At 40.8% G+C, this 15,133-nt stretch overlaps 2 pseudogenes; one reads left to right on the plus strand and one right to left on the minus strand.

Moving 5' to 3' along the window:
• LOC134757947 (centriole and centriolar satellite protein OFD1-like) overlaps positions 1-15,133 on the plus strand; it is a 318,779-nt pseudogene that overhangs the window by 83,924 nt on the left and 219,722 nt on the right.
• On the minus strand, positions 11,627-13,818 carry LOC129530320 (tubulin beta-8 chain-like; annotated as a pseudogene).

Below are 15,133 nucleotides of genomic sequence, written 5' to 3' on the forward strand. Positions count from 1 at the left end.
GTAAATGAGAAATTCAAGAACAATTTATCATGGTGGTTGTGCCTCAGAACACCTCATGTGGTTACAGTCAGATTTCAGTTGGGGCTGTCATCCAAAGGCTTGACTGAAACTAGAAGATCCACTTTCACATTTGCTAACATTCATGGCTGCAAGTTGGTGGGTTTTGTAATTGAAGGTCTCAGGTTCTCTCCACATAGATATTTTTGTAGGGCTGTTTGACTGTTCTCACCAAATAGCAGCTGGTTTCTTCCAGAGTGAGTGGCTTAGGAAAAAGCAATGCAATAGTGGCAAAATCTTTTATGACCTAGACTTAGCCATCACACATGGTTATTTCCATCACACTGTATTCACCAGAAAGGATTTTTAAGCTTGACATACCTTGAATTAGGGTCTCTGAAAGGACTTCAATAAGTTTGTGAAAAAATGAAAGTAAAACACAAAAATAAAATATATAAACTTTATTTGTCAGCATAAGCTTCATCAAGTTCAAGACACTTTTATAAGCAATAATACCAGCCTTTAGTCTATCCCTACAAAAAGCAAGCTCCTGGGAATTTAACCATATCAGGAAAGTCTTTTTTACATTATTAACTGAAGAAAAATGAGTGTCCTTTATTTTTTTAAAATCAGAAAAGAAAAGGAAGTTAGAGGACGCCAAATCAGGGTTAAAAGGTGGATGCTTAATAGTTTTCCATGGAAACTCTGGAAAAATTTTCTTTTTTTAATCAGAGGAATTAGGAGTAACATTGTTGTGGTGGAGAAGAATTGTCTGATAAAATTTCTGGAAATTTTGCTAACTTTCTCGAAATACTCCATAATAGCATGTGTTATTGGGTTTTTTGTTTTGTTTTTGGCCCTCTAGAAATCCAACAGGCAAAATGCCTTGAGCATCCTAAGACACTGTTGTTATGACCTTTGTTCTAGACCAGTAACCTTTTGCTGAGACTGGACCACATTCACCTCTTGATAGCCATTGTTTTAATTGTGTTTTGTCTTGAAAATTTCACTGAAACAGCTGTGTTTGACTTCCTCACACAATTATTTGAAGAAATGCTTCAGGATCTTGATTACATTTATGTGCAATTTCAGTTGAAAACTCTGCTCTTGCCTGCAGCTGATCTAGAAACAAGAGTTTTTGAATCTATTGGTGGAAAATTTTTCAAAATTGGTGTAAATTTAACTAATTGAGATGGCGATGGTGTTGACTGTTGTTTATACTGTTTTCATTCCTAGAGCATGGCATGAACAACATTAATTTCTTTTCTGGAGAATTAATGTGAATTGTCTTCCACTGCAGGCTTTATCTTCAACACCTTATTATCCCTTCTTAGAATCAGTTATTCATTTGTATATATGTGAATATTGGGGGGCATTGTACTCATAAATTGTTATAAAGAATCAGTGATTTTACTATTCTTTCACCCAAAATTGCCATAAATTTGATGTTTATTCTTGCTTTAATTTTAGCCGAATTCATGTTGCTCTAATAGGATCTTTTTTCAAATTGGTGTCTTAGTTTCCTTATTACAATTCCTCAAATTATATCCTGTTCAGAATGCTACAATGAAGGTAGTACAAGTTTATTTAGTTGCAAAATATTTTTGAAATCTGCACAGTTTCTTCATAATATGCATTTCCCATAAACTTTTTGAAGATCCTTCATACTTTTTGAAGAATTTCAAATAATTTTTGAACATATTTTTAAATGATTACAAGAGAATTATCTATAGAACCAAATTTCAGATTTGTCAAGTTTGTGATAGGTATAATAAGAAATGGAAATCCCAGAGGGACAGCTTAGCTATTGAAGTACAATTGGCGTTAAATGATTATAAAAGTATTCAGTAAAAACCTGCAGGCATTGAAGAGCATTAAAAAATTTAGAGATAAAATAATAGGATTGTATGTACCATTTAAGAGGAGATATACTAGAAAACATATAAGAACAGGGAGAAGAACCAATAATAGCAAATGTTATATAAAATTTAAGGGTAGTGAAGCCACTGCTGGTCTCCACAGGAACACTGACATTTCTTTGTCAATAGTATGACTGAAACTCTGGTTTCCATTTCCAAAATCCTGTCTTTGTGAAGCAGGATTTTTTGTTTTGCAGTGACAGCAATCAAAATAAAATTATGAACTAGACTGGCCATAAGCACCAAATTTTGGGTGTCACTGTCTCCCATCACCCTCTGATGGAACTGTCTAGTTGCTGGAAAACAAGCTCAGGGCTCCTACTGATCCTACATTATAGTGAGTTGTATAATTATTTCATTATATATTACAATGCAATATAATAAATAATGAAATAAATGTAATGTACTTGAATCATCCTGAAACCATCCCCCTGTCCAGTCCATGAATAAGTTGTCTTCCATGAAACTAGTCCCTGGTGCCAAAAAGTTTGGGGACTGCTGCAATATAGAAAGAAAATTATAAACAGTAGAAAACACACAATCTGTAACACCTTTATTAATATATGCACTGATGCTGTACAGAATACACTAATTACATTCATTTATTTAAGTATCAATCACTACCCACAAACCAATACAAATGTCTGGAATTGTTTTAGGAGAACAGAGAATGAAACTGCAAGAGAGAAAGGTATCAAATTAAAAATATACACATATGATTATCAAAGAAAGACCCCATCTCTATAAAAAATAATCTACACACGCATGTCAAGTTGTAATGAGTAGTAAGAACAAAAATGAAGAATGAGAGAAGAAAGAGACAGATAAGTTAATTCACATAGAATGATCAAGGAAGTTTTTCTGCAATTACAGTGGTTACTATCACAGGTTTTAGAGTCAGACAGGCACCAGTTTTAATCCTGGCTCTGCGTCTTATACCTGGGTGTGCCATGGAAAATTTATTCCACTTTTAAATCTCAGTTTTCAAATTTCTGATTTCTAAATGTTTATTAGAAATAAAAGCACATGAACAAACATAAACATACATAAAGAATGAAACACAGAAAAATGATAAGACTATAATGAATCAAGAATAATTGTTATAAAAATAGAGATAATAAAACTGCCAAACTTAGACAATACTGAAGACTAGAAGATAAATATACATAAACAATTTCACATGTCATGTGGCATATAGTTAGCTCATGGTAACTACAATTATTATCTTCATATTACTAAAGGAAAATATGTATCATACTTGGGCATTAAAAAAGCTGTGAGGCATACTTTTTCGAATTTTGTGAATACATACTTAAAGATTCAATTTTATGTTAAATTAAATAGTTCTACCTTCAACATTTTTAAAAGAGATTCCTTGAAAGCATATGTCAAAAATATCATGTAATGCTTTCTGCTTCTTAACCGAAGTTTAGAGAAACTTAACAACCAAACTCTTAAAATGTAGTTACATTAAATAAACTATTTAAAGCAAGAATAAGCACAACAGCTTTAACTTCTTAAAACTGCTTAAGCATTTCAACTAAAAAATCATTTGTCTTTCAAATACACAGGAATCTGTCTAGAAAAATTTTAAGTAGAAAAAGTTGGAATTCTAAAGTAAAAAGTGCCTAAGGCCATAAAATTGCTTATAGCTGTTAATTTCGATGTCAACTAGGGGGAAAAAAATACCATTCTCGGAAGTTTGCTTTTATACCATTACAGACTTGTTTTATTTTATTATCAGCAATACAGCATGACTCATTCCGGTTGAATCTTGAAGGTAAACCTTAACTTAATTTTAAGTTTTGGCTAATTTTTAAGGATTTCTCAGTCACCTACCATGATTTAATCTCAGAAATCAAGATCTCAATTTCATATAGACATTTGGAATATTTAAACAGAAGGCTAAATGCTTCAAAATAATATTCTTGTAGAGACTTGCACATGTGGACCAGGAATCTCCATGTATTACAAAATTTATGAGAACATAATGAATGTTGATATACACATTTAATTCTGAAATAAAAACTTACAACAAATAAAATTGTAACAAATCAAGAAAATTCTGTAAGTTACACATTTTGTGTCTAAAAATACAGGTATTAAACACTCAAGGATGGATAAAAGAAGAAATCACAAGAGAATACAGAAAATATCTAGAGACAAATTAAAAATATGAAATACCAAAAGTTAAGAGATACATCAAAAACAGTAACATAAGAGAAAAATTTATAGTGACAAATGATTATAAAAAGTCAGATATCAGATGAACAACTTGACTTTTTACCCAGTGAACTAAAAACAGAGTAAAAAAGAGAGAACAACTGAAAGCTAGCAAAATTTTAAAAAATGATGAATATAGCAGTGGAAATAAGTGAAATAGAGAATAGAAAAATATCAAAAATCAACAAAACTGAGTTTGTTCTCTGAAAAAGTTCAACAAAACTGACAAACCTTTAACTAGATTGACTAAGAAAGAAAAGAGAATACTCAAATTACAAAACTCAAAAGTAAAATGGGTACATTACTACCAAACTTTAGGAGTAAAAAAAGAATGTAAGAGAGTACCATAAGAAACTGTACACCTAAAAATTGAATAACCTAAATAAAATGAACAAATTCCTACCAACAAAAAACCTGCTAAGACTGAATCAGAAAAGTTGAATAAACCTATTCAGCAAGGAGATTCAGCAAGAAGATTGCATCAGTAATCAAAAACACAGCAACAAAGAAAAGCCTGGACCAGATAGCTTCACTGTTGAATTCCACCCAACGTTTAAAGCAGCATTAACACCAGTTTTTCTCAAACTTTTTCAAAATGTTGAAGAGGAGGTAACATTTTCTAACTTATTCTTTGAGGCTAGTATTACCCTGACACCAAGCCAGACAAAGACACCATAAGAAAATGACAAATATCCCTTACAAATTCTGATGCAAAAATTCTCAACAAATTACCAGCAATTCAAATATAGCTAGCAGTACATTAAAAGGATTATGCACCATGAATGAGTATAGTTGACTCCTGAAATAAAAGTATGTTCCAACACATGAAAATCAGTGTAATATCACATTAACATAAAAAGGGAAAAAACCCTCATGTGATCATTTTAATCAAAGAAAAGCATTTGTCAAAATTTAACCCATATTCATGATAAAGTATACTTAATAAACAATAAAAAGAAAGAAAACACCTAGACATAAAATATTAATAACACACACACACACACACACACACACACACACACAGAGCTAACATTTTGGTGAAAGACTGAAAGCTTTTACTCCAAGAGCAAAAACAAGGATGCCTGCTTTTACTACTTCTGTATAATATAGTGCTGAAGGTTCTAGTTAGTTAAAACAATAAGACAAGTAAAATAATAAAAGATATTCCAATTTTTAAAAAAGTAAAATTATCTGTTCACAGATGACATAATCTTATATGTAAAAATCATTTAGTTTCTGTGAGTTAAACTGTCAGATGCAATAAATAAAATTCAGCAAATCTGCAGGATACAAAATCAATACACAAAAATCAGTTGTATTTCTACAATAACAAACTATCTGAAGAAGAAATCAAGACAACAGTATCATTTATGATAGCATCAAAAGAATAAAATACTTAGAAACCAACTTAACCAAGGAAATGAAAAACTTTTACAGCAAAAACTATAAACATTGCAGAAAAATATAAAAGATGACACAAATAAATGAAAAGACTTCATGTGTTTATGGATTAGAAGACAAAACCTTGTCAAGATGCCATTGCTATCAATAGTCTCAATAAAATCACTATAAAAATTCCAATACTTGCAAAAATAGAAAAACCTATTCTAAAATTCAGATGAAATCTCAAAAAATCCCAAGAAGCCAAATCAATCTTAAAAACGAATGAAGTTAGAGGACTAACACCTGCTGGTTTCAAACTTACTGCAATACTTCAGTACCCAAAACAATGTTGTACTAGCATAGAGACAGACAAAAAGACTAATGCAATAGAAATAAAGAATCAAAAAATATGATCATGATTTTTAACAAGTGAGTCAAAACTATTCAATGGGAAAGGGCAGTATTTTTAAAATTGTGTTAACAAATGAATATTTACATGGAGAACAATGAAGTTGGACCCTTACTTTATACCGTACAAAAGACTTAATTTAAAATGGGCCAATCATCTAATTGTAAGAGCTAAAACTATAAAACCCTTAGAAGAAAATATGGGAAAACAGTTTCATAACATAGAATCTGGCAATAATTTCTTGGATATGACAGTGAAAGCACAGAAAACAATAACAACAAAAATACATAAAAAGAAATTCATCAAAGTGAAAAGCTTTTATGTATCTGCAGATACAATCAATAGATTGAAAATACAATTCATGGAGGGGGAGAAAATATTCATACATTCTATATTTGAAAAGTAATTAATATCCAGGCTATATAAAGACCTCAGCAACAACAATAAAATCTAATTTAAACATGAGCAAAGGTTTTAAAATACACATTTCCTTAAAGAAAATATACAAATGACCAGTAAGCAGTGTATAAGGAGCTCAGCATCACTAATCATGAGAAAAATGTATATCCAAACCACAATGCAACACCAACTGACACATATAAGTATAGTTGCCATCAAGAAAACCACCACCAACAAGCCAAAACAAACAACAAAGCCTGAGAAGACAGCAAATGTTGGATGTGGAGAAGTCAGGACTCATGCACACTGCTGGTGGGAAAGTAACATGGCACAGCCACTGTGGAAAAGAGTAATCACCATATGATCCAGTAATTCCACATCTGGGTATGTACTCCAAAAAACTGAAAGTGGGAATTTGAACACCCATGTTTATAGCAGCATTCACAATAACTAAAAGGTAGAAAAAGCCAAAAGGTCCATCTACAGATGAATGGATAAGCAAATATGATCAATACACACAATGATGTATTATTCAGCCTTAAAAAGAAAACAAATTCTAATACTTGCTACAACATAAACCTTGAAAAGAGTAAAACAAAAAATGCAAATACTCTGTGCTTTCCACTTTTATAACGTACCTAGAGCAGTTAAATCCATAGACACAGAAAGTAGGATATGGTTTCCAGGGTATGGTGGAAGGGAAATGGGGAGCTATTGTTCCATGGAGATAGAGTTTCACTCTGGCATTATAAAACAGGTTTGAAAATGGATAGTGGTGATAGCCGCAAAACAATGTATTTTTACTTAATGTACTTAAATTTTCTGTTATATATATTTTACCACAGTAAAAATGAAATAGCAAATATTTTTTAAACCTACATGTTTCTTTGAAATGTTTCTTTGCATCCCTTGTCCATTTTTCAATTTGGCTGCTGGTCTTTTAGTAATTTAGGATATATATATTACCCAAATTAGCTTTTTGTCTGTCATGTATGTTGTATATCTATTTCCCCAGTCTATTTGAGGCATTTTTCTCTCATATAAAGTTTTAATTTTTATGGAGTTGAATGCATCAGTCTTCTATTTGAAGACATTTATTGGTATGGTGTTTCAGTTTAGGATGATAAGGAAGTTGTAGATATGGATAAAGGAGATGGTTTTACAACACTGTGAATATACTGAACTGTACATTTAAACATGGTAAAAATGGTAAGTTTTATGTTATCTATATTTTACCACCAAAAAAGGGCCAGGTTAGATGTTTATAGGTTAGGGGTTTATTGTACCTTTAACATTTATTCCCCTCCAGGGCTCTAATTTATAAAACACCCACACAAGAAAAGTAGATACTGACAACAAATCTCCTTACAAGTCCCACAGCAGAGGCTGCCTTGGAAAGCAGAGGTGGAAAAAGTCACATAAACTTGAGGTCACTGTGAGACCTCCCATCCCCTACTCAGAAATCAGATGGAAGAAGGAGGAACCAATAAAGCAGGCTAGAAGGGTAACACATCTACCTATATACAGGGAGCTATGAAATATCTGACCTGAGCAAGTGATGCACAAAGAGACAGAGAAGCGTGACCTTTACACAGTGACCTGGCTGAAATAATTTCAGGCTGTCATTAACCAGGCAAGTTCCTCTTTTTCTCTGAGGTAGATAAACTTGAGGGGGTAAAATGGGAGTTGGGGATAATGGAAAAGAAAGCCTGGTAGTATTTCTTCTAACTCTGTTATAAATAAAAACTAAAACATAAATGCTCTTTCTCAGGTCCCAAATGTTAGGTGAAAAAAAAAATTTTTGTCAACTCAGTTATGTGATGTGGACTTTAGCAGAGCAGTACACACATGATCATTTGTCCTTTCCCTCTGCCTCTTGTGTGCTTTTTCAGTTTATAATGTACCTGATCCACTTGTCTCATACTAGCTGCAAACAAGGGCACCGAATGTCACACCAGGTGGCCAGCATGTCTGTGAAGGGTAGAAACTGGGGTAGACAAACAGCTGGCAGAGGCCAGCTAGTAAGTGCCCAATGCTCACTCCATAGGACTAAACACTTAAAAAACAAGATAAACAAGTGTCAGGCTGCCTCACTAGTTATTCCCCCAAATAAAAAAAATAAAAGTAACCCTCCAGGGAATGCATGTGTGTGTACACACCAAAGTACATGCACACAGCTACATGCAAAGGGGAAAGGCTGGGAAGGAAGCAAACCCACCCCTGAACACCAGTTACTTGTGGGGAAGGGGCAGGAGAAGCTGTCAGCATTACTCACCTTTTCAACAGATGAGCTTGCATCAATTTTGACAATTTCTCATAAAAAGGCAATTTTCACTCCTTTGGGTGATCACCCACGTCCTGCAAAACTGAGCCACCAACAACCGCTTGCACAACTTCCCATGAGGCCAAATAATGGCTTCCCTCAAAGCTCAGCCCTCCCACCCACCTCCCAGTCCTGTCCCACACAGAGGGGTACTGGCCTCCTGGGGTCCAGGGGTCCAGGCCGAACCCAACCTACAGATTGTTGGTGAAATCAGCATGCATCCAAGTGCCTTTACCCGGACTGGGCCATGTGCCCACTGCACAAATATGCCTGTGCTTGTTCCCCTAGGACAGACTCCCTTTTCTTACAGTTGGAATGAGGGATGGGGATATTCGATGCTGTCCTTTACAGGTTGGATATTAATCTGATGTGCTGTTCTTGAGGAAGCTTTCTGAGTTAGACACTTTCTCAGCACCTGGTGTGTGCTGCCCCTTAAAGCTGCAGAAGTCCCAGAAGGTAAGTGCTAATGCAACCCCCTTTTACTGGTGAGCAGAGTTCAGGTGATCTGCAGCCAGCCAAGCAGCTGCTAAGTGGCCAACAGGCTGGATCTGCATCTCACTTGCAGAGGCCCTGTGTGGCTGCTGGGGCTGCCCTGAGACTTGTTCTGCCTCCTCCTCCTCTTCCCTCCACAGCTTTCCCAGCTTCTATCCAGAGCTGCGTTCCAAGTGAGGAACACTTATGGATGCACCGGGCTGCAACTACTCAGACTCCAGCGTGCAGAGGGGCCCCTGATCCATGCTGTTTCCATATCCAAGCCCAAGCTTGTCTAGAGCTTCAGCAAATCCAAGCCTCCCTGAATTCCCTGCAGGACCAAACTGACCCCTACAATCCCCCCTACACTGGTCAGCTGCCAGCCCCTGCTCCCTCCTGGGCCCCTGTCTGTACAGTTCTGAAGTCCTACAAGAAAGTGGAGTTCCTAAGCCAACTCTCACCCAAACAGGTAAACAACCAGGGGCCTCCAGGGTTAGAGAACATACCCAGACAGGTTCTGCTGCCTGTAGGCTTGATGTCCTTCCCCAACAACATGCCATGCTTGCCAGGCTGGAAGGGGGGCTCCAGATACTTGGGAAATCTGGGCCTGCAGCTGGCATATGGAAGAGGCCTGGAAAGCACCATTCCTGTCCATGAAGCCCCCAGATGGAACCAGCTAATTGGGAAATACATGGATACCAAGCCTGACCCCACACTCAGACCCAGGTGGGAACTGCAGCACGACTTGCCCCCTTTGCCGCTCTGGCTGTACCACTGCAGGAGGAACATCTGACCCCACGCATGAGTGGAGACACTAGATGTGGTCAGGTTCCAGTTGTTACTGCAGCTGAACCTTCCCAACCAGGTCCATGCAAGGCCTTTTCAGATGGGTGGGTGTCTGGGCTGGGCAAGGACACCCCTCAGATAGTGAGAACCACTGAGGAGGGCTGTCACAGAGGCCCCTTTTCCTGCTCTGAGAACAGGTTGGGGGCATATGGAGGACCTCTCCCACCTCCCAACTGCTTCCAGGAACCACTTCTTTCAAGATGAGGCACCCCCCCTACTCTGCCTGCCTGTTCCCATTTGGCTGCAATAGGCCATTGCCAACATTCAGAGAACAAAAAGAAAGGGGCCTCACCTGTTTTCCCCAACACATCTGAGGTATGCCCACATCAGGTAGGTATGCCCAGGAGACCTGGGATAGAATCTGTGCATCTGCCCACCCCCAGACTATGCTGACTTCTTCTTATCTGTGTGATGTGGGTGGGGTGGGAATTACCCCACAGAGGTCATCACACAGGCCATCGACAAATTCTACAACAACCATGTAGAGGGGCACTGTCCAGGCATGCGGCCCAGCACCCAGCCAACACACACATCTCTTGACAGCTCCTCCAAAACAGGTTTTGAAGTCCAGACTCCCCAAGAAACCTGGGGAAGAGACTCTGCCAGGTTAAAGGGCCCCAAAGGTGCCACCCTCACGAGTCTTGTCCTGACACTCTTGGATTACTTTTGCCCTGAAATTTTGGAGTGGGGCACAGTGAGACAGCAGACAGTGTGCATTAGCCACCTTTCCAGAGAGCATCAGCGCTCCAGACTGGGGCAGTTCAGACCTCCACTCAGGTATTTTTCTCACTGGTTGCCAGTTGTGGGAAGCAGCACTTTTGGGCATCTGCCCGTCTCCCCAGATCCTGTTCAGAAACCCCATCTGTGCCTTTGGAGAGACTGCCCTGAGCACACAGGCCCAGCAACCACCATCTATGCCCCCCAGGACATAAATCCCCTTCTGCATAGTGTTCAATGCATGTGAGCAGACACTGGGCTTGATTTCTGCCCAACAGTCCCTACCAGATACCCCATGCCCACATCATTAAGAGAATGAGGCCACACGTACACACCCAGGCCATCATGGTGATGGAATGGCTGGGGTCCTACTTTCCCACCCTTCATTGCTGGTTCAGAACCAGCTGTCTGACCACATTCCTACCATGAGGTGGGGCTTTGGGACATTGTCCATCAGGGTCACTGACCACTCTTAAAGTTCCAGAAACAGAGGCCCAGCTGTTCCCCTGGAAGTTTGCTACATGGGATAAGCCAAGGCTTGCCTTCAGGAACAGGTTTCCCACCACATACCTGGCCAAGGCCCAGGGCATCCCCAAGTTCATGTGAAGCCTGCCTACCACATCCGCAGCCCATTCTGACTCCTCCTGGAGCCACCAGAATGCTTTTTCCTGTGCATGTGATAAGCCCAGATAGCTTCAGCCTTGCAGGATGACTATGCACATTGGCAGCAGTAGCCAGAGGGCCTATAGAAAGAAGTTGGAGGTGAAACCAGATGTTATGAGAATACTTTAGTAGGCAAAATCGCATATATAAAATGCTTTAATATGCATCGGGAGCAGGTGTGAAGACACAAATGAAAAAGTGCGTAGTGACACATGGCTGTCAGAACACACTAAAGGATCCACAAAGTTTCCCTCCTTTACCCAGAAAAGGAAAGTTCTAGGCCACCTCCTCCTCAGCACACTCCTCAAACTCCTCCTCTTCAGCTGTGGCATCGTGGTACTGCTGGTATTCAGATACAAGGTCATTCATGTTGCTCTTGGCCTCGGTGAACTCCATCTCATCCATGCCCTCACTTGTGTACCAGTGGAGTAAGGCCTTGCACCTGAACATTGCTGTAAACTGCTCTGAGACATGCTTGAAGAGTTCCTGGTTAGCCGTATTGTTCCCAATGAAGGTGGCTGACATTTTTAGCCCCTGGGGTGGGATGTGACAGATAGCTGTTTTTACGTTGTTGGGGAGCCAGTCAGCAAAGTAGCTGCTGTTCTTATTTTGAATGTTGAACATTTGTTCATCCACCTCCCTCATGGACATGGGACCCCTGAAAATGGCAGCCACCATCAGGTAGTGGCCATGATGGGATTCACAGACAGCCATCATATTCTTAGCATCAAACATCTGCTGGGTAACCTCAGCCATGGTCAGGGCCCGGTACTGCTGGCTGCCCTGGCTGGTCAGTGGGGCAAAGCCAGGCATGAGGAAATGCAGCCGGGGAAATGGGACCAAGTTCACGGCCAGCTACCATAGGTCAGCATTCAGCTGGCCTGAAAAGTGCAGGCTCATGGTAGCAGACACCAGGTGGTTCAGGTCACCATAGGTGGGTGTGGGCAGTTTTAGGGTTCTGGAACAGATGTCATATAGAGCTTCATTATCTAGGCAAAAGGTCTCATCTACATTTTCTATGAGCTGGTGGACTGAGAAGTTGGCATTGCAGGCCTCCACCACGGTGTCTGACAACTTGGGCAAGGACGAGATGCTGAATGTGTTTATGATCCTCTCTGGATACTCCTCCTGGATCTTACTAATGAGAAGGGTACCCTTCCAGACCCAGTACCCCCACCCAGGGAGTGGGTCAGCTGGAAACCCTGCAGGCATTCACAGCTCTGAGACTTCTTTCTGACAATTTCGATCACTGACTCCATCAGCTCCTCATCTTTTGTATAGTGCCCCTTGGTTCCATTGTTTCTGACCCCACACTGACCTGTAAGACAGCACAGCCAGTCACTTGATGGCCAGGTACATGGTCATCAGTGGTCACCACCACAATACAAAGTGGGCCAAGTGTCAAGTGTGAGGTGAAAGCACCATTCACCCTGCATGTGGAGCAAATGGAAGCCCCTACCAGAGTTACAGGACAGCAGCCTCCCCTGTTAGAAATTAAGTCAGCAGTCAAACCATGGACATGCCAGCAGACCTCGCTGCAAGTGGCTCCTGACCATTTTCAGGGAAAGCAGTAGCCACAGCACCAGCTCAGCTCCCTGCAGGGAGTTTACATCAGTAGCTCCTCACCTTGATGAGACACCTGGGCCTTCCTCCCAAAGCCCATTTAGGAGAGGCAGATTGAGTGACTTGGAGGATAGGAGGATGTTCAGGGGCCCTGGTTCCACAGTTCCCACAGCGATGACCTTGGGGCACTCCTAAATGAGCTGCCCTCATTAAGGAGTTGCACCCAGGTCCTCACCTGTAGCTCAACAAAGATGAAGTTGTCTGGCCTGAAGATCTGCCTGAAGGGCCCCAAGTGCACAGAGTCCATGAGGCCTGGCTCCAGATCCATGAGAACAGCCCGGATTAAGTATCTGCCACCTGATAGGACAGGAAGGCATTAGCAAGGGGAGGGCTGCCATTCCCTGGAGGGCGATCAGAGAAGGACTGGGGTCTCACTGCTGGCCTCTTTGTAGTACACGTTGATGTGCTCCAGGTGCAGGTCACTGTCCCTGTGGTAGGTGCCAGTGGAGTCGATGGCAAGGTCATCAGAGATTACCTCCCAGAACTGCAAGAGATGGGAGGAGCCAGACAGGCCAGGGCTCAGTCACAGAGGCCAGGGAGCCAGAGGTGCCCCAGACCCTATTCTATCTCCTTTACCACCCACACCCTCATCCACACCCCCATCCCTAGGCTGCCTTGTACCTGGGGTCCACCCCAGCTGCCTTGCCAGCCTCCCAGTTCCACCATGTCCCTGGCAGGAAGCCCAGGGACCACAGTGCAAGGGCAACACCCCCACCACTGCCACTGCCAACATCTCCCCTGGCCACCAGGCAGGCCGGAGCTGGGCCCTCAGAGCCCCGGATGCCAATCTTGGCACCAATCTTGTTCCCACGCTGCCTGGTCTGCATGAGCACAATCTCCCTCATGGCAAAGGCTGGATTAGGGCGACAGGAGAAATGCGAGAAGGAGGAGCACACGTGCAGCAACCCAGCATGCCCACAGCCAGTGTTTACCCATCTGCGAATTCCTTGGACTTGAACATCTGTTGGAGAGCTCAGGTGACCTTGCTGTGGTCCTTTCCACATTGGGGAAAGCTGGTCAGCTGGAGAATTTCCTCCCAAGTCTTTAGTAAGACTAAATCCCTAGCTGACCTGAAACTGAATTTTCCTCCCATGTGGGACAGGAAGACTCTTGTTTCAATATTCACAGAGTGCCTTGCACCTGTTGCAGACTGATGGCATATTTTTGTAACTGATGAGTCTTTTCATCTATTAGGATATCTATGGTTAGGAAAGGCTTTCCATATGTTAACTCAACAGGACTTAATTAATAGTTTTACTTTGGGGCAGTTCAAACCCTCAGTAAGCTATGGGGGTTAGAGATAGGCCTCTGGTTTAGCAGGTCTTCTTTAGAGTAGGATTAGCCCTTTCACCTTTCAGAGAATGCAGTCTCCAATGCGGAGTGAAGGTAATATTGGATTCCTAAAGCTAAGGACAGGTGTTGGGATATGCCTGCTGTGAAAGATGGGCCATTGTCACTTTGAAGCCTTTTAGATTACCCAAACTGAGGAGTTGTTTCTTCTGGTAAACACTTTTCAGATGGGGTGGGGAATGCCTCAATCCAACCAGTGAAGGTATCACTAAGCATTAGCAAATATTTGAATCTCCTGTAGAAAGGCATCTGAGTAAATTAGGGTTGCCAGTTCTCACCTGGATAGATTCCTCAATGTTGGATAGGTTTAACTGGAGAAAAAGAAAATTGCTGGCCTTTTGGGTCATGTCAGGCACAGAGCTCACAGGGCTGAGCCACCTGTTTTGAAAAGATTTATCCCTATAAACAAATGAGACATTAACAGAAACCAAGAATCCCTTCTAGGGTGAAAAGAATAATGAAAGTGCTGAATTATATTCCTGTGATTGGTACTTGGTATTAATGATTTTTTACCATCATTCAACCAGCCAGAGGGCCCTGGACTGAACTGCAATTTCAGTTCAGTGCAATTGGCCCATTTTTGCACTTCTTCAGAGAATTCTGGCTCAGCTCTATTTATGCTGACCAGCATGCCCATAGCTTAATTGGCCCTTTCAATGCAGGGGTCTTGGCTGTGGGATCTACAAGGGCATTTGCTTCTACATGGTCAGTCTCTCTTTTGATGTCCTCTGCAATTAATTATAGTCAGTTTTTGGCAGCAGAGCAGCATTGTAACAAGCTCAAAATCTGAATGATGTATGGAAAAGCCCT

Source organism: Gorilla gorilla, chromosome Y (assembly GCF_029281585.2).
Source record: "Gorilla gorilla gorilla isolate KB3781 chromosome Y, NHGRI_mGorGor1-v2.1_pri, whole genome shotgun sequence".
Lineage (NCBI taxonomy): Eukaryota > Metazoa > Chordata > Mammalia > Primates > Hominidae > Gorilla > Gorilla gorilla.